This window comes from Alosa alosa, chromosome 19 (genome assembly GCF_017589495.1).
Source record: "Alosa alosa isolate M-15738 ecotype Scorff River chromosome 19, AALO_Geno_1.1, whole genome shotgun sequence".
Taxonomy (NCBI): Eukaryota; Metazoa; Chordata; class Actinopteri; order Clupeiformes; family Clupeidae; genus Alosa; species Alosa alosa.
In genome coordinates this window covers 13,430,796-13,453,826 of record NC_063207.1, presented here as the reverse complement: position 1 = coordinate 13,453,826, position 23,031 = coordinate 13,430,796, and the positions used below count along the sequence as shown (strand labels likewise).

The 23,031-nt window shown below is 43.5% G+C and overlaps 1 protein-coding gene across 3 annotated transcripts in view; it reads right to left on the bottom strand.

The window, feature by feature from the left end:
* plekhh1 (pleckstrin homology domain containing, family H (with MyTH4 domain) member 1) overlaps positions 1-23,031 on the bottom strand; it is a 67,588-nt gene that overhangs the window by 28,322 nt on the left and 16,235 nt on the right. Inside the window, exon 2 of one of the 3 annotated variants that reach the window (XM_048227442.1) lies at positions 14,666-14,743. The gene's annotated coding sequence lies outside the window, so the exon portion shown is untranslated. Of the gene's footprint in view, positions 1-7,033; positions 7,254-14,665; positions 14,744-23,031 lie in introns of those variants that run through there. The other 2 variants (XM_048227443.1, XM_048227441.1) reach the window with 2 other exon arrangements.

The following is a 23,031-nucleotide window of genomic DNA, read 5'->3' as shown; positions in this document are numbered from 1 at the left end:
ATAACAGCCTCAGCAAAACTGCTATAACTTGTTCATTCAAAATAAACCCAAACGTACACAGAACAAATGTGAGTCAGACCAAACTCACCCCCAGACCAAAATCACTAACAGCCCCACTACTGATTCCCAAAAGCCCCAGGAGTGGGGCTGGAACAAAGGGGGGACAAAGAGGGCTGGACAAGCAGGACTTTCTCTTCCCCGTCCCACCTCTTCTCTCCAGAGAGGAGCCAACTTCTGCTGGGTCACCTAGGAAATGAGAACATTGCAACAGGTCGCAGAAATGCATGCAGTGAGATCATCGATGATGACAAAAAGGCCTTTGAAATTCTGTCAGCCCCCTGCCTCTCCCTTTCTCTCCTCTTTCTCTCTCTCCACACACACACACACACACACACACACACACACACAGAAAGAGAGAGAGGGCGAGTGAGAGAGTACTCACAGTGGCACATACACACACTCACAGACTCAATGATGTCCACATAACTCATTATTAAATAATACAAGTTACACTGAGCTCAGAAAATATTACCCACCTCGCCTTCCGAGCCTAACCGCACATCCAACCGCCATCCACCCCTGCTCTGGCTCCCCCCCTCCACCCCTTCCCCACCGCCAAAATATCCCCGTCCAAGCAATCCCTTCTTAATCACAGGCCAACAGAGGAAAGGGATACTAGGCGGCACAATGGAGTCTTTCTGCATGACGGCCCCTTTACGGACACCGGAGGGCCAGAGGGGGGAGGTGGCGCAAAGAATGTGTGAGAGACTGAATGGAGGGAGAGAGAGGGTTGAATGTGGGAAACCCAAGAGAGAGAGAGAGAGAGAGAGAGAGAGAGAGAGAGAGAGAGAGAGAGAGAGAGAGAGAGAGAGAGAGAGAAAGTGGAATGGGGGGGGGGGGGGTGGTCAAGGAGATTTTACCTGAGAGGGGAAGCAAGCGGCAGCCATTTTGGCACTCACAAAGAGCTGCCGGATCCCTGTGGAGGAGCATTCCTTCAAAGGCCGGCCCAAGAGTTTAGCTTCACTGTGAAGCTCCAGTTTTGGGAGAGAGGAGAAGCCAGAAAGGCAGGCAGAGGACAACACCAGACATTAAAGGCAGAAGGGGCACGCAGAGGACAACACCAGACATTAAAGGCAGAAGGGGCACGCTCTGCAAACCCAGCTGCAGCAATGGTGACCAGATATCTCTCTTCCAACACGCTTATAGCTGGTAGTGCTAATTTAGCCACTGTGATGACTTTAGCAGAGAGAGAAAGAGAAAGAGAGGGAGAGAGAGAGAGGCTCCCAATACAACAGCAAAGGACCATAGTGTAGAAAAGCAGCACTAACACTGCTCTATGCAATTACTCCAGTCCATAACTATAGGCCTGAGGACAAATTACAGCAGCGGGACACAAAAGGGATTCCTTCCATATTGACGAAGAAGGGATGAAGAAAGAGAGAGAGAAGGAGATGGGGGGGAGAGAGCGAGAGAGAAATAGAGAGAGAAAAAGGGGAGAAATAGAGACAGAGAGAAAGAGAGAGATAGAGAGAGAGAGAGAGAGAGAGAGAGAGAGAGAGAGAGAGAGAGAGAAAGAGAGAATAAGATGAGGGAGGGGGAGAGAGGCCTGAGGCCTGAGGTTTGAGGTTTTGAGGACTTACACTTGGGGAAGAATGAAGGCAGAGAAACTCAGACACACAATCAGGAAGGCTGGCCAGTCAAGTGTGCTGCCTTGTGGACACAATCACAGACCAGTCCGGTCTGTGACACTTATCACAACAATGCTTCATAGCAACTATTGCTTCAGTAGTCTGTGAAAGCAATAAGTGTTACAGATCACTACCCAAATAAATTGCTTTTCAAACTGTCACTATTCATTAGCAATCCATTAGTTTCAGCCAAGCCCACTATGCTGACAGCAGAAATTGTCCTATGAACTGAGGAAAAATGAATGTAATAACATCTATTGTTTAATGTAATCTCATTTCCCTTGAGGGTGTGCAACATATTTATCCATTCATTACTTTTGTTTAGAACATTGATGCATTCAATGTTATTATGCCATGCATATTGATATACGCAATATATAGACAAATCCATGTATCATAATATATCAGCATGTGTAAATATATTAATGCAAATATATGATACAATATCAAGATAATGTTAGATGCTCTTTGTGATTTCTGGAAAGCAGTAAGCCATGCTGAGTTCTATGGCTTGTATGGAGATCATATAAGCCTGTGCCTTTTTCAATACAAGATGTGCTGTTGTTATACATCTATTATAAGACAGTAGTAATAGCTTCCCAATAGGTTAAACATGCATGCTTTCATCAACATGATGAATACTTCACAAACAAAACATGAATGAATATATTCACCAACCAATCAATAGAAATCAATCAAATGATGTATACTTAATGATTTAGTTCTGCTCCCCTTGACAGCTCATATGCTGTTTCCCCAGTCCTGCCAACCTGTCATTTTTCTGTACACAACACTGTTTTTATGAAATACACTGTTAGACTTCTACTGACCCACACACAAATATCTTTGTGGACACTGAACATCCCAAGCATGTATTGAATTCTGAGATGCTGACAGAAATATGGCTGTTCCCCTCAGCCATGTGGCCTGAATGAGGACCGCAACGCCTGTCCTGCGTGCTAAACCCAGCCCCAAGTTCCCCTACACACACACACACACACACACACACACACACACACACACACACACAAACAGCTGGATGTCAGCAGTGCATTCGACAAGCCTAAACCCTTTCAGCACGGCAACGCTAATTTCCCCTTGAGCGGTGAACGCGTGACACCCCCACCTCCACCACCACAACAGGCCTGTTTAACATGGAGGTGAGGGAAAAGAGGAGGTGGACCAGAAGGACCACCCATCTCCATACTAGGCCCTCAGAGAGGGAGAGAGGAGAGAGAGAGAGAGAGAGAGAGAGAGAGAGAGAGACAGACCACGCACAGAGGCATGCATGAGACAGACAGGGAGAACCAGCTGGTGAAGAAGTGTAGCAACAGAGGAGGAAAGTGAGAGCAAAGTGGAGACTTCCTCCAATGCGTGCCTCAGACCGATGAGGTCGAAAAGCACTATGGAAGCCCAGACCTCACCCTCCCTCTCTCTCTCTCTCTCTCTTTCTCTCTCCCTCTCTCTCTGTTTTTCCCTCAGGTACAACTGTGTGTGGCCCTTACACTTATCTGGCTAAGTGCCAAACACTGCACTTAAGCGCTGCTCACTCTGTGTGACGGGGACGGGGTATGTGTGTATGTGTGTGTGTGTGTGGGGGGGTCAACTACAGCTTACTACATGATGATCTATTATCCATTGACTCTACATGGTTTAAGCCTGACTTGAATTAGGGTGAAATTTATGACTGTTTTTTGTATCCTTAATTACGTCTCACTGTCTTTGTCCAAGTTTGCTAGTGTAATCATCAGTTTCAAAAAAGACAGCCGCAATGAATCACTCACCCTGCTCTCCAAGAAGCCTTGGTGCCATATTCAATCTTGTGTAGTTTGCCTTTTGCGACTGACTGGCTGGATTAAAGGTCTAATGTGCATCATCTTCTCTCAACTCCTTATAATTTTCTGAATCTCTACATCCGAGTGATGTAGTATGTTCAGCTTTATATACTATTGAAGTCGCCAATCCCTAAATTGGCTGCCTGTAACAGGGCACCAGCACAAGGCACATATTTAACGTAAACATAAGTCCAAGCAAGAACCTGTGTGGAAGATTAAGATGACCCTTTGAAAAACAAACCGCAAGGGTATATTTATTGAAATGTAATCTTCCATAAAGCTGGACCCATATACCTCAAAAGGCTGTTTGACAATTGAGGGTTAGAAATAGTATCTGGGCAAGGGTGTATTATAAACTGAGTCAGATTTACATGCTGTAGGGGAAAACATCCATTTCACCCCACAGAAATAAAAAAAATTGTATCACGCCATCCATATCATAATTAACCATAGACCTAATACCAGCATTGGTCACAGGGTGACCTCATTCTAGGGCTGTCATTGTTATACAGAAATCGTATTTACACAGCAATCATATTGCAATATGGCTGTTCAAATTCACATTCAGTTCAAATGTGAAGGCTGTGAGTTTTTGGGAAATGATGTAGAGCCTCTCGGTGTCCAGTTGGCGGCCCTCGGCTGACGGCAGATGTGGAAACTATCTGCTGCTGACTGGGCCCTTTGCACCAGAGCTCTCCCTGAGGACTCCCCCATAGGAGCCGCCAGCTCAAAAACTATTACAGATCCTATAGTCAAGCTGCATCTGTTCGCATACACCCACAAGCTGTAAGCACACTAACAACTGTTGAGCATGCACATATGGTGGAGGAGATATATACACACACATACACATACACACATACACACACGCACACACGCACACACATACACACACACACACACACACACACACACACACATGATGTCGCCACCAAGTCCACAGCTGTGATGATGTAAGCAATTGGTCTGTTTAATGATATCACCTCAAACATCTCCCAGCCCCTACTGTTGTTTTTCAGGACTGTCTCTGTCCAGATCCAACTGGCTTCTCAGCCCAATAACTCAGAGTGGACCATATGTGGGTCTGGGTCAGTGTGTGTGTGTATATGTGTGTTTGTGTGTGTGTATATGTGTGTATGTGTGTGTGTGTGTGTGTGCGTGTGTGCGTGTGTGTGTGTGTGTGTATGTATGTGGATGTAATTTGTAAGCGTGTGTGTGTGTATGTGTGTGTGAGAGTGTGTGTGAGGAAAGAGAGAGAGAGAGAGAGAGAGAGAGAGAGAGAGAGAGAGAGTCTTCATGCAAGTTAGCGCATGGCAAGAAAAACTGACAATGTGTTTGAGTGTGTGTGTGTGTTTGTGTGTGTGTCTGTGTGTTTTTGTGTGTTTCTTGTGAGGTAAGAGACACACACACACCATTAGTCTTATACTCCACCACTACGACCTGATGCAGAAACATCTCACTTTCCCCGTTGTTGTTCCAGCAGCAATTTACAACCACATAAAACAACAGCTAAACACCAGGCCACTCCGGCTCCTCTCAGAATAGAATGAGTTACCGTATCACATGCATCAAAAAAAAACTCCCAGGGAAAACCTCAAGAAATGACTCTCTCCAGCACCCACAACCAATATTACAACAATACAACATGAGATGGAGAGAATAGTGCATATTATACACATATTTATGAAGATACTGAATGAGAAAAGAAGAAATATCAAAGTGAAATAAACACAGCTCATTTTCTCTGCTGCTTGACCTGTGACCCTCGACGAGACGGCTGCTGCAACTTGATCCACTGGCAAGGAAATCCCAACAGAGTGGATGTGTGTGTGTGTTTGTGTGTGTGTGTGTGTGTGTGTGTGTGTGTGTTCCTCTAGCAAGTTATGTGCCCTGTCACATAACTTGCTAGAGGAAATAAAGGTCTATACCAAAAAGTGACCCAACCACATCTAGCGAGCTCTGTGAATGGCCTCATGCACAATACAGCTCTATTTGGGCCTCTAGTAGCATGTTTACTCTGTGTGGAGGTAATGACAGCTCTATAACAGCTGTGCTTTATGGGCACCATGTGGACCGGACCTTTTTTTTTTTTTTTTTTTGCCAGCTGGCCATTCTCCTCGAGTATTCCTCCTAATCTCTCCTTCACTCCTGTTGTTTTTTACGGCACTCCATCTCCCTCCTTCATCTTCCATTCTCCTCTTCCTCCTCCTCTCCCTAGTCAATTCTTAAATGCCTCCTCTCTGCTGTGTTTCTCCTTTTCTTTATTCATCTACTTTGCTCTCCTGTGTTCTCTATAGTATGTTAACCCTTCCCCACTGCCTCCCCCCCCCCCCTCTCTCTCTCTCGCCCCCTCCATCTCTCCTCGCCTCCTGTCTTTACCTTGAGTCTCAAGTCCGGGCGGCGTGTGTAATGACAGGCTTGTGTGGCTGTGCTCACATGCATTATCAGTGGGCCATAAATATAGCCCTGGACATTCCTCTGCACTGAGGTGTAAACATCTCAGGCAATGGCTGCCGACACACACACACACACACACACACACACACACACACACACATACTTAACGGACTCCTCACATTGGAAGTGGGATGACCACATGTGTGTCATTGAGGTTTTCCTTCCCCATCCAAATCCAATGTCGAAATGCAAGAACAGGAGTAGCAGCAACCAGCCACCATCCATGGCACACATTGACAAGAAAGGTGGATTTGTTATATGCTATAATACATACCATATTCTATACAGGAGGATGCTTCCCAGCAAAAAAGATGCACAAATATGTTTCCCACTCAGAAAATAACATCATGCAAAACTACTAGGCAAAGAGGCCAAAAGCTGGTCACAGGTGAAAATAATAAATGGGCCACAGGTGAAAATAACTACATTTCAACTGAGTTTGTTTATCACAATCAATGTTTACATTGACTAAATCTATAGATACAGGAGCCCACTGTGAAAGCTAATGAAAACCACCAATCTGCCAGGCATTGAAGGCATCTACAACCTCAGGAAGAATTGAACTAAGCCAACACCAACACATCAACATCAACAATCGCTACTAACCAATAAAGACGGCACTACAGCATCTATTGACCACTGCAAACGTCTTCTGAAACTCCTGTTGTCACTCCATTTAATGTAGGTTACAAGCTACATCACAGAATCCAGACCTTATTATCCAAGTCCACGTGTAATATTGCTGCACCCAAACTTTCCTTGTGAATGTTGTCCAAAAATGGTCAAAGCGCACAGGTGTGCCAGACACACAAGGCTACCAGCTGAAACCCCTGACTACAGCAACTTGGATCGCCCACGACTCAGCGAAGCGAAAACCTGTTCGATCTTTCACCGCTGCAAGAAATGTGTGGGTGGTTGTACCGGGACTCAAAAGAGAAGCGGTAATTCCATCCACTTCCAAAACTTGCACTCTTTTCACTGATTTTCCCTTTCAATCGAGCATGCATTGTGCGCTACTGCTTTAAAAATCCAAGAAAATATTCTTTTACATACCTTGTGACTCCTCTTTTTGGTGTGCGAACGTTAAGTTGTCTGAACTTCTCCCGGCAATCACATCACGCCTACACACTGTGTCAGGCTTTCTTATTTCCCCTTAAAGGATTTGGTAAATAGCCCGTCATTTTCTCTTCGTCCGTCCTGTAGATTCTCCCCTCCTGAAGCTCAAAGGACGATGCGGCACGTCCTCATTCAGACAGGTCATCTCTTATTTCTTTAAAGAGCCAAGAGGAGGATCAAATTACAGTGACGTGTTGGGCAAAGTTTTCTGTCTGCCGGTATTCTGCTCCTCTCCGCATGCCTGCGCTCATACAAACTTTCGTAGATCTCAACGACCTCGAGGGGTGCCTTTTCAATTAATAAGCAACTGCTGTGGTGGTTTGTATTCTTCAAGTTGTAACATAACATTTGTAACTTAAAGTGTGTGCAACTTCTTCAGAGAGCAATTCATGCGTAGGTCTACTACAAATATGCGGTTTTTCATTTTCAAATTGAAAGTCCATATTCTGCTTGAACACTAGATCATAAATAGGCTACACGTTTACTGAGATCGCAATAGGTTGCCAGTTTGGAACTTTATTGCACCAGTCGATTACCCGTGCCTCTTACAACTAGTAGCAAAGGCACGCAAGAACATTTTCACGTTGTTAAAAGCCAATAAACAGTAAGGAGCTAAAGAATGTGAGACAGCGATTAGGAAATGGCGAAAACTGAACATAGACTGAATGAAATTAATTTGGGTTATTTACCCAATTTTGCATACAACTTGATGGATTTGTCACAAGTCATAAAAGTAACTTTTTTTAGCCTTGTGATCAGGTTCAGCATAGCCGGCACATACAAAGGCCCCCAAGCTAAATGTATGTGATTATTTCAGAGTAGCTTATAAACAAATGTCAGTGTAAGCCTGTTGTATGGGCATAATCCAATTAAGACGAAACGCCTGGTTTCCGTTTAGTCCATTCTGCCTGGATCCCCTCTTGGATGTTTACAGTGACTTCAGTGACTGTTTTTTAAAAGGCTCGGCCCGTGCTGTAAAAAGCCAACGGGAATGAGGTCAGCGCAGCCACACCCGTGCGCAGCGGCCTGGCTTCGCCTGCGGGCCGTCCACACAACCCCCTGCGGACAGATCCAGGGCAGAGATACACGAACAACGTGCAGGGCTTGGGTTACAAATGACAGAGCGGTCATTTGTGCGAAACATTCAGCATCTTCTGCCTAGCAGCTGAGCATTCATAATATACATTGCTATGAGAGTAATTATATATGGCGGACCAGTATCCACAGATTCTAGTCTACACTCTATGAATTAGTGTATCGTTTAGCTCCAGCTACTTTTACTTTTACATTTATTTACCAGATGCAAACTTACGTGTGAAGTCACTCACGGAAAAGAAATACGAATATATAGACTTATGATAAAACCAGAAACTTTTTTTTACAGTGAGCCCATTTTTCATTATTGATACAGATAAATAAAGTTTATCAATTGAGGAAGGTGTCTGTGAGTCAGTGATCACAGTCAGAAGGGCAATGATTTAGATGAAAGATGCACTAACCATCAAATGTTGCTTTAGGGGATGAATACAACAAAACAAATGCACATGAAATAGTCAAGATACAGAATACTTGTACTGAAGCAGATAGCTTAATTTCTGAGGCATGTTGAGAAATGAGTCTGAAAAACATGTTTTGTCCTGTCATAAAGATTCTTCACAGAAATGTCTTACATGACTAGGAGATGAATTACCAGCAGGGGGCCAGGCTCCTTAAGATTAAACATTTCTTTAATCACTATACAACACCTAAAATTATAGCATACTGTAGCACCACCATAGACAATTACACTGTCTGTGACACTTTAAAGAGTCTCAGGATTAGCATCCAGAAAAGCCGTGGTGCTGAGCAAAGGAGAAATCCAGCTCAGAGGAGGAGGCTCATCTCTCTGAGAATAGACTCTAATTATAATTGGCTGTAAAAGCACTTGAAGATTCAGAAGATGAATCAAGAATTAATCATTTATATGGAGCTTTTTTATTCCTAAGCTTTTTATGCAGAAATGCTTGACATCTCAACTAAATCCTTATGGTTGCACCAGACCACGTAGCTATCAAAGCTATGTAATTTGTGAGTGTCTCTTCTCTCTCTCTCTCTGTCTGTCTGCCTGCCTCTCTCTCTCTCTACTATGCATATGTGTGACTGTGTTTGTGTGACTGTGTGTGTGTGTGTGTGTGTGTGTGTGTGTGTGAGTGTGAGTGCATGTGTATTTTATTTTGCATTTGACCCCATGAGTATATGTGTGTGTGTGTGTGTGTGTGTGTGTGAGTGTGTGCGTGTGTGCAAGTGTGAGTGCATGACTATTTTATTTTGCATTTGCTGAGTATATATGTGTGTGTGTGTGTGTGTGTGTGTGTGTGTGTGTGTGTATGTGTGTGTGTGTGTGTGTGCATGCAAGAGCAAGTGCATGTGTATTTTATTTTGCATTTGACCCTAGTGTGTGTGTGTGTGTGTGTGTGTAGTCCTATTCCCTCTGTCCGTGGCCGCTGTCAGACAGCTGTATCTGGTGTTTGGGGGCAGCGGGCGGCTCTGCGCCTCCTGTCCTGCGAGAGTTTTTACTGCTGCTGGCCCGACACGCTGGAACCACAGCAGGGCCGGAGCACGATGGAAACTCCACATAAAAACACAGAAACTAAAGCAAACCAATTATACAACAGAAAAAGAGCGACAGACAGACACAGAGAGAAGGAGAAAGAGACCATACGATATCGACGAGTTAGATGCCTGGGTTTGCGTTTAGCATGGAGAATGTTTAGAATGACAACAAGACTGACAACAAAAGAATGACAGAATGCAAATTGACAACAAAAAGAAAAAGAATCACCCAGTATGTCTCATTATTTTCTAGGGAAACAGGTCACTTCTCCTTTTTTGTCTCTATGGTGCTCTTCTCTTTTCCTCCTCCTCCTCTTTCTCCTCCTCTCCCTCTGTGTGTGGTCTTCTCTCGGTCTCGGAGAGGGGGAGGAGTGGAAGAGGGTGCAAACTCAGGTGAAGGTTGCTTCTGGTTGTTTGGCAGCAGCAGCTATTCTAGCCCCATAGGCATTTGATCTTCAAAATTGTATCTCTAAGGTCTCCGTCTAGCGTTGTGCTGAGTGCTGCGTGTTTAATTAATAGCACGAGTTAGCAAGTTTGAATTTGGTTTTGTGTAGCTCACAAGAATTTTAGCAGATTGTATACATGTTGTCCTTTTGAAGTGGTTGACGCATGTTTTTTTTTTTTATTTTATTGTGTGCAGACTAGTGCATCTTTTTGTTTTTATCACAACCCACCAAACAACTGTTTTCTGGCATCTCTTAAACCTTATGTTTATGTTGGGGGTTTTTTCACTCACAGCTACACAGTACAGATGCTATAACATTTAAATTGTCACTCATGTCTGTGGTTTAATGTATACGTCACTGCTGATTCTAAGGTTTCTTAGAATTATATAGCTAGTTTGTATACTAACTGTAGTTTATTGTCCACTTTTACAACATTCTGTTATAGTACTTATAGTTTTAATTGATACCACATTGTATCTATAAGTTATATGTGTTTCTAAATGTGTTTGCTTCATAGTGTATTCATGCTAAGTTGTGTAAAGTGAACTCTTGTCAGACTTTTAAAACAAAGGGAATGGAACTGAGAGATGAGAGAGGCAGAACTGCACACACACACACACACTGGCATTGAGCTCTAAAATACAGACTCAGCGAGATGATGATTGTTTATCCTTTACACATAGGTCCTCATTTTAGACTCTGTGTCAACACATCATAGGATCATTCTGATTATCACCTCATGGTTGTGTGTGTGTATGATTTGTGTATGTGTTTATGTGTGCAGGCCCCCTATCCCTCTCACACGTGTCTACTTTGATAATTACAGTATACCGCTCTCAACTACAATGCACTCCTTAATCTTGTGGCATCTCCTTGCACTGTAAAAAAATAAAGGTGCCTCCTCCAAGAATCCACAAAGGACTTTAATCCCTTAAGTCAACAACAAAAAAAATCACCCCTTGCTCTCTCTCTCTCATCTCAACTGGCGCTCACACAACCCACACACTCCCTTCCTGTGAGGGTGTCATCAGCGAACAGGTGACGAGAGCAGGCTAGTGCTAATTCTAACTCCTTCGGCCAGAACAGAGGACTGCCACGTCTTCACACTGCATGTCCACTGTCAGTCGTTTAATGGAACATGATCAGTAAGCCACACGTATGCATGTATACACACACACACACACACACACACACACACACACACACACACACACACAGGACAGACACTGAAAGAGAGAGAGACACACTACACACATCCACACACACAGATAGACACATACATGCATAGTATACATAGAACACGCATACACACACACACACACACACACACAGATACACAGTGGGAAATATATATATATATTATGGTATGGTTATGGTATTTATGATATTTAGCAGATGCTTTTGTCCAAAGCGACATACAAACAACAACAATACAATAGTTAAATTTAACAGTGAACAATTAAAAAGTTGGTAAGACTACATAAGGAGAATAGCAATAATAAACAACAATGACAATTCAATCAATAACCTGATCAGAATCAGAATCAGCTAATGATAATAGATAATAGATAATGAAAATAAATAAATACTGTTATATATGTAGCTAAATGTTGTGCTATATGAATAGCAACCACTAGGGCGCATCAGTTCTGTAATTGGTTGAGTTCTCGTAAAATAATAAACCAGTCTAGAAGAAGTGAGTGAACCAGCTATAAGCAAGAGTGTTGCTCTGTGTGTGAATGTAGAATTGTTTGCATAAAGACATTAGGAAGCAACATAACATAAACTGGCGACAAGTTGTGTAGTCCTGAAGACTTTTCTCTCGATGAGTGAACTGTCGAGAGTAGTTGGGTTGGTCAAATTTGGATGAAATAACCACGTTGGAAACACCTACCTAGTGAGCTAGTGTTGGCTGTTAAGAGGTGATGAGTCGGTCTTCCTCCGAAGAGCCTAACGTTACAGTGCAAGCCACCATAAGCAGACACATCATGGCTGGAGTAATTGGACATCCCTTTGATGAGGCCGGTGAGCAATGGGCAACTTATATTGAACGTTTTGAACATCATATCCTAGCTAATGAGATTAGGGGCGCAAAGAAAGTGCCTGTGCTGTTTAGTGTCGTGGGATCAAAAACATATGGACTACTTTGTAGTTGGGTTGCTCCTGACAAGTCTGGGGAGATGGACTATGACCATATTGTGTAAGTGTTGCAGGCCCATTTTGCTCCAAAGCTGCTCGTGACTGCGGAGAGATTCTGGTTCCACAAGCAAAGTCAAGGGGAAGAGGAAGCAGTTGCACGGCATGTCACGGTATTGAAAAGACTTTCGGAATATTGTGAGTTTGGTGCTTACTTGGAAGACGCACTAAGGGACAGATTTGTTTGTGGACTTAAGTGTGAAATTGTGCAGAAGTACCCAGGAAATCCAGAGTTCTCGCGAGAGCACAATTTGAATTTGCTCAGTGAGCCACTCTGGCAATCAGTAATGATGCTCATTTCCCATGCCCTTGGAGCTGAGCTGCACCAATCACATCTGTGTATTTGATATAGGCGGGCCAGAGGTGAGCTAAACAAATGACGACAGCGCTGCAATGTTGAAGTCTGGAATCAGTCAGTAAACATTGGTCGTAGTGTTATCCAAGAAAGCAGTCAATTACGCTGTATCTGCTGAGACAGCAGTGTGCGACATGCAGCAGTTAGGTGGCTCACTCAAAGTGAACGCGGTGTTTTCCCAAATATGCCGCCATTGCGGGAAAACTAATCATACTGATGAGGACTGCTGGTACAAAGATCGTGACTGCCACCAGTGTGGGAGGAAAGGCCATACTAAGCGCATGTGTAAAAGCAAAGCCAACGACAGAGAATGGGAACAAAAAGTGGAAAGTCCTGAACAGAAAGCTAATGCAATTAAGCGCAGTGTAAAAGATAGAACAAAGAGAATTTATCACGTTGAGGCAAGAGGAGATGAAAGTGAAAGTGAAGAAATCAAATCTGACACTGACTCTGAGTTAGGACTATATTCCATGTCGCAAAAAGGTGCTGCCTGTAGTAAATGGAATGAAAATGGGGATGGAATTGGATACAGGGGCTGTTGTGTCGTTGATTCCTTGGAAACATTACAGAAGCACACTGGGCCAACTGTCCCTGCAACCCACTGATATCATGCTCATGACATTCACTGGAGAGCCTCTGGCACCAGAAGGGGTCATCAAAGTGCAAGTAAAGTTAAACAAACAATGTTGCCCTTGAATGTAGTTCAAGTTGATGCATGCACTGCGTGACTATTCATGCAATTGAGCAAAGAGAGAAAGACAACTTGGAGACATGTGTTAAAGAGACACTCAGCTGTTTTCTCTAAAAATCTAGGCACAATGAAGGGGAATTAAAGCCACATTGACTATTACAGTTTTTTCTCAATCACTTTGATGCTTGTGTCAACTCTGACATCACATTTTCAAAACAGTTAACACCCATGTCTGAACAAAAGCATTCTGGCCAAAATGACACATTTTGCTTGCAAAAGGCTACTCTCTTAAAACACTTAAAACATGCAGCAGAAGCCAAATTTGCCTTCAAACAACACATCTTGTCATCAAATCACTGTGTGATTTCAATCAATCATTACACACTGGACAACAAAATGCAAAATCTAGTTCTCAAAATTAGCATTTTTGCTATGTCTGTTCCATTACCTTCTCATTTTTCTGGTATCAGAAAAAAACTGAAAATACAAAATGTATTCATTCCTCCCAAGATGTAACTGTCATTGACATTTAAGACATACAGCAAACACCAAGCAAGATACTGTACATTTCATTGAACTACAACTTTCATCGAAATAGACCTACAGTAAACACCTTTACAGTAAAGTTTTCTCCACCAAATAGGCAATACAGTACTTTGTCTAAATGTGCATTAGATCCATACCTGCAAATAGCAACACAGAACAGACATCTCTTATGGATAATGAATGATTGCTGATTGAAGAATTGTGCAAAGGAGTTTCACACAGGTGTATCCGAGATTCAGACTTATGCAAGGAATCTATACCACCTGTGAAGAGATGTTTTCTTTTGGAAAACCAATAGAGTTTGGGGCTTTTGAATGACACCTGTGTTAACTGTTTTGCAAAAGGGTGTGAGAAATGTGTGAACCCAATGAAAATGTGTGAACACATTCGCAAGAGATGACTTCTGCTGTGCAAAGAAAGTATTCATGAAGACCAAGTGGGTTCCAGTTTACTTAAGCAGGTAAAAGCAATCGAGAAAAACTGTAAATGTGCATTAGATCCATACTTGCAAATAGCAACACAGAACAGACATGGCATCTCTGATAATGAATGATTGCTCATTGAAGAATTGTGCAAAGGAGTTTCACACAGGTGTATCAGAGATTCAGACTTATGCAAGGAATCTATATCACATGTGAAAAGATGTTTTCCTTTTGTTTAGCACGGGAAAACCAATAGAGTTTAGGGTTTTTGAATGACATCTGTGTTGACACAAAAAGGCCTATTCCCTTTTAATCGCTTACCTTTTGGAGTAGCATCATCGCCTGCCTTATTTCAGAAGGTTCTGGACCAAGTGCTTCTTGCACTGCTTAACTTGTTACCTTTTGATGTAAAAAAAAAGAAAAATGCATCCCTTATGTTGTGTACGGAAAAGTGTATCTTTTATGTTGTGTTAAAGGAAATATATTTTGTGTTAATGGACAACATATCTTAGTGGGGAGGAAATGTTATATGTAGCTAAATGTTGTGCTATATGATTAGCGACCACTAGGGTGCATCAGTGTTCTGTAATTGGTTGAGTTCTCGCATATAATAAACCAGTCTGAAGAAGTGAGTGAACCAGCTATAAGCATGTGAGTGTTGCTCTGTCTGCGAATGTAGAATTGTTTGCATAAAGTCATTAGGAAGCAACATAACAAATAACATAATATACAAGCCATAACGCATATAAGAAACGCTTAATAAACTAAGAGCATGTGTAACAGATATGCCTTTAGACCCCTCTTGAAAGACCAAAAACTATCACAGGAATGGAGAGCACTGGGCAACTCATTCCACCAACAAGGAACCACTGAGGAAAAGAGTCTTTGACCTACCGTTTATATATAAATATATATATATATAGAGAGAGAGAGAGAGAGAGTGAAAGAAAGAGAGACTCATCTGTGATCATAGAGATTCCCCCTGGGGTCCCCTGACAGAGGATGAGCCACCAACCCAAACATTTCCCCTGGTGTTTGTTCTCTGTGTGAGCAGCCCACACTCAGAGTGCGCGTCCGGCGAGCGTGTCTCGCATACACAAACGCAGCCCAGGCGAGGAGCCGCGCTCACGCTCTACTCCGTGTGTTTACACTGCGACATACCAAAGAGAGATCAACAAAGCTCACACACACACACACACACACACACACACACACACACACAAGAGAGAGATAGAGACAGAGAAATAGACAGGGGATTAGGATGGAGGGATGAGAGTGATGGAGGTGAGGGGGAGAACAGGAGAAGAAGGGAGGAGAGAGACAGGAAGAGGAGGAGAGGAAGGGAGTGAGATGAGAGATGAAAGAGAAGCAGTGAGCAGGGAGGTGAATGATTGCTTAAGTGGATTATCTGACATCTCGGTCAAAGAGGATGCAAGACTGACGGACAACAATGATGTGCTGAGTCTAGCTAAAAGATATGGGTCCGTACACACACACACATACACACACATACACACACACACACAATGATACAAGCACACATTGCAACTGGGGCACAGACAGTGAAAGTGCAGTTTTGTGAGTGATAAGATCTTGTGCCAGGAGGAGACTGGTGCCTGGATGTGTGAGAGATGCCACACGCACACACACACATATGCACACACACACACACACACACACACACACACACACACACACACACACACACACACACACATCCTGTTGATAAGCATTTGAGGTGTGATAAATGAACAACGGTTTGGGAGTGTATGTTTAGGAAAGTGTGTCAGCTCCCCAAAGCAAAAAATCGAGGGGGAGAAAAGACCATATGTCCCTCCTACCCCACTTTCATCCATTATGCCCCTTTTATGCTTGGTTTGAGTGTATGCCTCAAACGGATGAGGTGCAAGACAGCTAAGACACATCACTGTTTTCTCCTCTGTTCAAGGTGTAGCCTACAGCCAGAGACCTTCAGCTGACCATCGCTGATATCTTTACTGCCTAAGCTATTTGTTTACTAACAAGGTCTCCTTGTAAGGGACACATTAGGTGGGTACACATGTATGTAGTCAAATGCATTACAAACAAGTGGTTTAAGTGAACGAACGCAATAGTGTGTCGTTTTTTCCCCCCTATCCTTTTGTGTAGTGCTGTCTCCATTTGATCGTCACCCAAGACTCCTCTTTAAAGTGTAAACAGAGTCTTTCTTATCCCTATGTCCATTCTTCCTCTGTGCTCCCTCAAAGGCCTCTACACATACTGTAGAAAGCAGCAACGGCACCGCTGCACTCCGAAACCCATCATTTTCGATGGCTTGGGCAGCGCTGCTACTGCACTGAGCAAAGTCCAGCGCAGGCGGCATCGTCACTGCAGTGTGGACCACCCTGGTTCTGACCATTTTGTTTTGTAAGAAGGAAATCAGATGCGCGCACGACCACACGTATTCAGATGCACACTTAAGGATGTGGGTGTTTCTGTTGAGTTTGAAGTTGAGCTGATGATGGAGTATGTGGTGAGTACAGACTATACACGGGTGCATGTGGAGTGTTTCGGTGTGTTTGTTTGCACTTGGAGAAAAGAGAGAGAGAGAGAGAGAGAGATTACAGGGTGGCGCAGGCTGATGTCATCCAATTCAGTTAAAGGCCTAAACAGTTCAAAACCACAAGCACACACTAACCTCTCTACTTCCTCTCTGTCTTTTTCTCCTGGGTGTTAAGTGTGTGTGTATTCATGTTTATTTGTAAACTGTGTGTATGTATGTATGTGTGTGTGTGTTCTAACATTCTTAATCTAGACCCAGTGCAGTTATAGTTTAGTAGTTTTGCATAAATATTAGTGCCACCATCTACCACTTGGGGGCAGCATTTGCAAAATATTGAACAATATTTCCTAATCAGTCTCACACTTCTCCACTCGCTTAAGCAAGACACACATGTATTTCTCAAAGTCAACCTGGAAGGAATGAGTAAAAACATGTATGTATGTTGGTACAACACACAACCAGGATGAACTGAGTTACTTCCTCTGATTGGTCTCAGTGAGATGGCAGATGTTGGAGCAATCTTATTTGTCAAAATGCGTTAGTTTTGTCATGTGTGGTAGTGTTGCTACAGTATGTCTGTAATTCTGTGCCAAAGGTATGGGGCAGCCGTGGCCTAACTGGTTAGCACTTCGGACTTGTAACCGGAGGGTTGCCGGTTCGAACCCCGACCAGTAGGAATGGCTGAAGTGCCCTTGAGCAAGGCCCCTGACTGCTCCCCGAGCACCGCTGTTGATGCAGGCAGCTCACTGCGCCAGGATTAGTGTGTGCTTCACTTCACTGTGTGTTGAGTGTGTTTCTCGGATTGGGATAAATGCAGAGACCAAATTTTCCTCACGGGATCAAAAGAGTATAAATACTTATATACTTATACTTACATTGTATGGATAATTGTCCCTGATTCTTTTTATTTCCACTACAATGATGTGGAGTGACTACATATTATACTCTTAAGTGTGCTGGCTCAATACTAGTCAGAGCAGGGAATGCTCTGTAAATATGTGTATCATGTGTGTGTGTGTGTGTGTGTGTGTGCGCGCGCACCCGCGCGCATTTATATACAAGACAGGCACAGTCAATACTTAATTTTGTCCAGTAGGGGTCATCTGTGGACTATTTGCAGTAACAGAAATAACCAGACCTCATATCACTTAGACACTGAGCAATGCTCAGAACATTTTTTAAACAAAAGAGAATAGCCAAGAAACGAGTCATTGACGCAATGCAGACAAAGATAATCTGACTAATTCCAGGGGGATCCGTTTTTCTTGAAACTGCTTCAGCATTTTAAAAAAGGGAACCCCTTTTCAGAGAAAAGTTATGAGACAGTGTTTCATCACAGATATTGACTGTGAGAACTGAACTGAGTAGTAGGCACAACCTGTTGCCACTTCTAATTTACCCTTGAACATTGTGAAGTTTGAAGACTCTTCAAGACAAGATTATGCAAAGGACCCCTAAATGTGCAGGGTTAACAAAATACACTAGACCTGTCGTGCTCAGAGAAGCTTAGTACCATCCTGCAGACTTCAGTGGCAGATGTAGAACCACCCAACCAAAATACACACACACACACACACACACACACACACACACACACACACACACACTCACGCAGACACACATAGACACACGCACACACAGATACACACTCACACTTACATAAGCACACATACACACACACACATACACACACACACACACACACACACACACACACACACTCATATTAAAATGTCCATCAGTCAGACAGCCTATACTTGCACGTTTCAACACCTCTGATAAAACACAGGTCTACAGCCCACCTCCGAAACGTTATATACTCAGAGGGGTTACCCCCTCCTCTATAATAGCACGTACAGAAACACCTTCTCTCTCTCTCTCACACACACACACACACACACACACACACACACACACACATGCCCATATACTGTATATATACACACAAGTGCACACACTTAGACACATTCGCTTATACAATGTGTATGTGCTTGCTCCCACACCCTGCAGTGCAGGTATTGGGAGTTAGAGGGGGTCGGTACTAGGCAGGGCTGAAGGGCCACGGGTGCTGACTGAGATTGATGAGGTGAGATGGGCTTTCAGCAATCACACCAGTGCACTGCAGACCCCAGGAACGAGAGGAGCTCCACAGGTGTGTGTGTGTGTATGTGTGTGTGTGTGTGTGTGTGTGTAGGGTGGTAATTCTATGTGGACACACACACACACACACACACACACACACACTTCTAGGAATTACTTATTTCTATCAACGTCTTCTGCAAATTGACATAAATGAGTGGACTATCTGATTAAGGTGCTCACTTGCTTCATGTTAATGAGTTAATCTTTAATTTTCTGAGTTTTAAGATTTTTTTGAGGCATATGAGGAAGAGGATTGTAGGCCTGTCTTGCCCATTAACCCACATTACTGGTACATTACATTACATCTGAATCCCTCCAATTTCACTAGGGTCTGGATGGGTTGAAGTGATTACATTCATTAAATGGAAATAGAATCAGTTGGCTTTTTTGCCATTTTCCTTGCAATCCTGCAGTCTGAGTGATGCATTAAATCAGAGTTATTAAAGCAAGTATCAGAAGAGTGCGAGACCAGGGAGGGAGAGAGAAGTGCTTGCACATGGAGCCCTCTGTAGAGGAGGAACAGGCTCCAGTGAAAATAAATCAGTCTCAGTTCAGAGGGAGTTCAGCCAAGCCATGGCCCAAACCCCTCTCCCTCTTAACAGTCTCTCTCTCTCTCTCTCAATCTCTCTCTCTCTCCTTCTGTTTCTCTCTTTTTCCCCATCTCCCTCCCTCCCTACCTCTCTCTCTCTCTGTCCCTCTTTCTCCCTCTCTCCCCCCTCCTGTTCTCTCTCTCTCTCTCTTATTCCCTCCTCTCTATCTTTCTCTCTTTCAGAGTTAGTTTAGCAAGAACTGGAAGAGGATTAGTAATCCCCACCACCCTCACTATCATGGCAACGTGTGCAAATAAATCCTGTAAACCCTGCAGGGCAAATGAAATCATGGTTGTATATGACTCGCGAATGAATAACGACAAAAATGTTCTGACATACACAAACTCTGTGTTACCACAAATCCATACAGACAGCATCTAACGTGAGAGGGACAGCATCTGTCAGCGAAGCGATCTCCACAACGCACAGACTATGAAATTGTTTATTGGCCAGAGGGATTTCAGTTAGACATCATAATTTCTTGTTTAGGTTGCGGGGAGAGAGAGCAATGAGTTTGTCTGGACCATGTGTCTTCCTCCGAGTTTCTGGCGTTGCTGCAACGTTGCAGGTTTTTTCTTTTTCTTTTTCGGAGCACTCCCTCTAAGATGGGAGATAGCTGAAGTGGCCCTGGGCCGAGGGTCGAGATGTTCCAGACTCTTAATTAAGATGGATGCGTCAACATCCCAGGCCCTGGAACAAACACGGCATCCATCTCTGACCCCCCTCCGCCCCAGCTGACCTCTGACCCGCGCTAGCATGAAGCCAGCTGAAAGAGCTCGAGCCAATCAAGCACACTCCATCCATGGTCAAGTAATCATGCCTGAGAGCCGACCCAAAACAATAAAGAGATGTAGACACTATTCAAAACTGATAGCAGTGGGCCTAGAGTGGGCCTAGTGTGTCCATGTGGTTCTAAGTGTTCACACACACACACACAGATACAGGCACACATGCTCACACTTATGTCCTCACATACACCCACACACACACTGTGAATGACAAATCACAGACTTCCTAATCAATCCCTTTCGAGCAGATCAGTAACATTGATGACGAGCGACCAAACCAAAAGCCTCTGTGTACTGAGCACAACGGCCCCCTTGAACGCAGGCCTTCCAGCGCATAACCCCAGGGGTGAGGGGTCAGTGGGGGGCCTCGACCCTGTGGACAGCCCAGCGGAGGAGCCCTCGCGCTGGGCTCAGAGCAGGGCTTTGAGTCCCAGCTTCCCCACTGATCCACTACTGACAGAGCAGCTGTGCAAACAAGCCACCCACTCCCCAGCGTCCACCCGTACCCCCCCCCCCCCACTCCCAGCCCAACCCCACATGGGGCAGCCTCAGCGGGGGCACAAGTATAGCCCCGGGCCAAAGGAGAGGACGCACAAGCCTGGGACATCAGGGGGGAGCAGGAAGTGAGAACCAGAAGAAGGGAACTACACAGAAGAGCACACAGCAGCCAAACTGGGCAAGGGGTGGTGGTGGGGGGGGGGTACAGGCAGATGTAGTGTACAGAGAGGGAAGTATGCGGCACAAGAAGGAGAAGAGAGAGAGGCGCTCCTCCAAACCAGGAAAAGATATGACATCATGTGGTATAAGAAGATGATGCTGGCACTGGAAACTATTTGGGGCATGTTGTCGCACAATAGTCGTGCGGGCTGTTACTGGGATGGATTGCAGTGTGAGGCCCATCTGGTTTGTCATGTATGTGTGTGAGCGTGTGTGTGACTTCAGTCTGTTGATATAATATGCATGCATGTCAGCAATAATTCACAAAAAGGATTAGAGAGGACCTTTTTTTTCATGAGAACAATTCAGACCTTTGCTTAGTTTTTATTAAGACTGTTACAAATCGGAGACACACCATCTATCACACACAATCACACGGTCTGTCTGTGAAGAACACTTTAGAGACGCTCGGCAGAATGTTCTGTAAAGAAAATCAGTGGAAAAGAAGGAGAAAGAAAACAAAACTCTGTTGAAGACACACACACTCACATAGTTTCACACACACACACACACACACACACACACACACACACACACACACTAGCCAAACAACTTCAACAGGACTGCTGGACTGCAGGAAACATCAGTGCAAAAGAAACCGTGTTCCCAAATTTAACCCTTAAAGGTGTAGGTTTTTGAACATTCTAAGTTCCGCAACAATTGAAGGTTCTAAAATTCTATGTTGAATTCAATGAACCCAGATATTCTTTAGAATGTTAATTTCCCAACATTCCCGTCACACCGGTGTGACGGTACTCCTTTAAGGGTTTAAATGACTGCTCCTAATGCTTCTGTATGGAAAACTTTGCAAGTAATTCAGCAGTACTTTTGCTGAGCCAAGGATAATATGAGATATAAAAGGGTGTGCTGATGTCTCCCGATTTCAACTACTAGCGATTAAACAACATACATCTATAGGAGTCAGGGACGTGCACAGACATTTTGAGGGCCCATTGCTCTTACCTGAACCCCCCCCTTTTTTTATATTCTATAAATTGCATATGCTATCTTTATTACAGTAAGATCCTTTGGGTGAGATCTATTTGAGTTTTCTTTCTTTTTGACATTTTGGTTTGGACCTTGTTCAGAGCTTAAAACAAAGAACAAATTTGTACCTTAAGGTTATCCCACATTTTGAAGATGGCTGGCCTATATCGTCCATTTTCTGAACTTAAACAGTCTGGCCCATGCCTGAGCCCTCTTATATTGCTCAAAGCTGACAATAAATATAGGCTCCATCTTCTAATAGCCTACTTAGATAATGGTCTTCATATTCATATGTACTGGTAGTAATAGCAGCCTAATGGACATATGGCTACGTCAAGCTAATAGAAGAGGCTACTTTCGTTTTCAATAGCGTGAATTACAGGAGGCAGGAGAACCGCGAAGACAAGTTTCAAAATAAAAGCGACATTTTTTTGTACAGCTAAGACGCATTTTCCCTTGGATATCTAAAATGATTCTAGGATCTCGACGGAAATAAGTTGACTGATATCTGTCGTAATGACGTATAACTTTAATCCCTGAAAATAATATATATATATATATATATATATATATATATATATATATATATATATTTTTTTTTTTTATTTTTTTATTATTATTATTTTTTATATATAAAGAGAGCAGACGGACAGTTGCCTGGACGACTTTAGCCCTGCCCTGTTCACGTCCTTGATAGGAGTGATTGTGGTGGAAAGTGATTTAAAACACTATTCCAAATGGAAGTTGATTATGAATTCACAATGTTTGACAGAGCAACTTCTTTTAACGGAAATCCCCCTCACTTTCAGAGGAAGCAAGTTCAAGCAACTATTGGGAAACCCATTTCTACTCCCAAGAACTGAAGCATTGGAATGGTAGAAAGAAGACTTTCCTGTTTATTTAGAGATATCAAGTAGGATT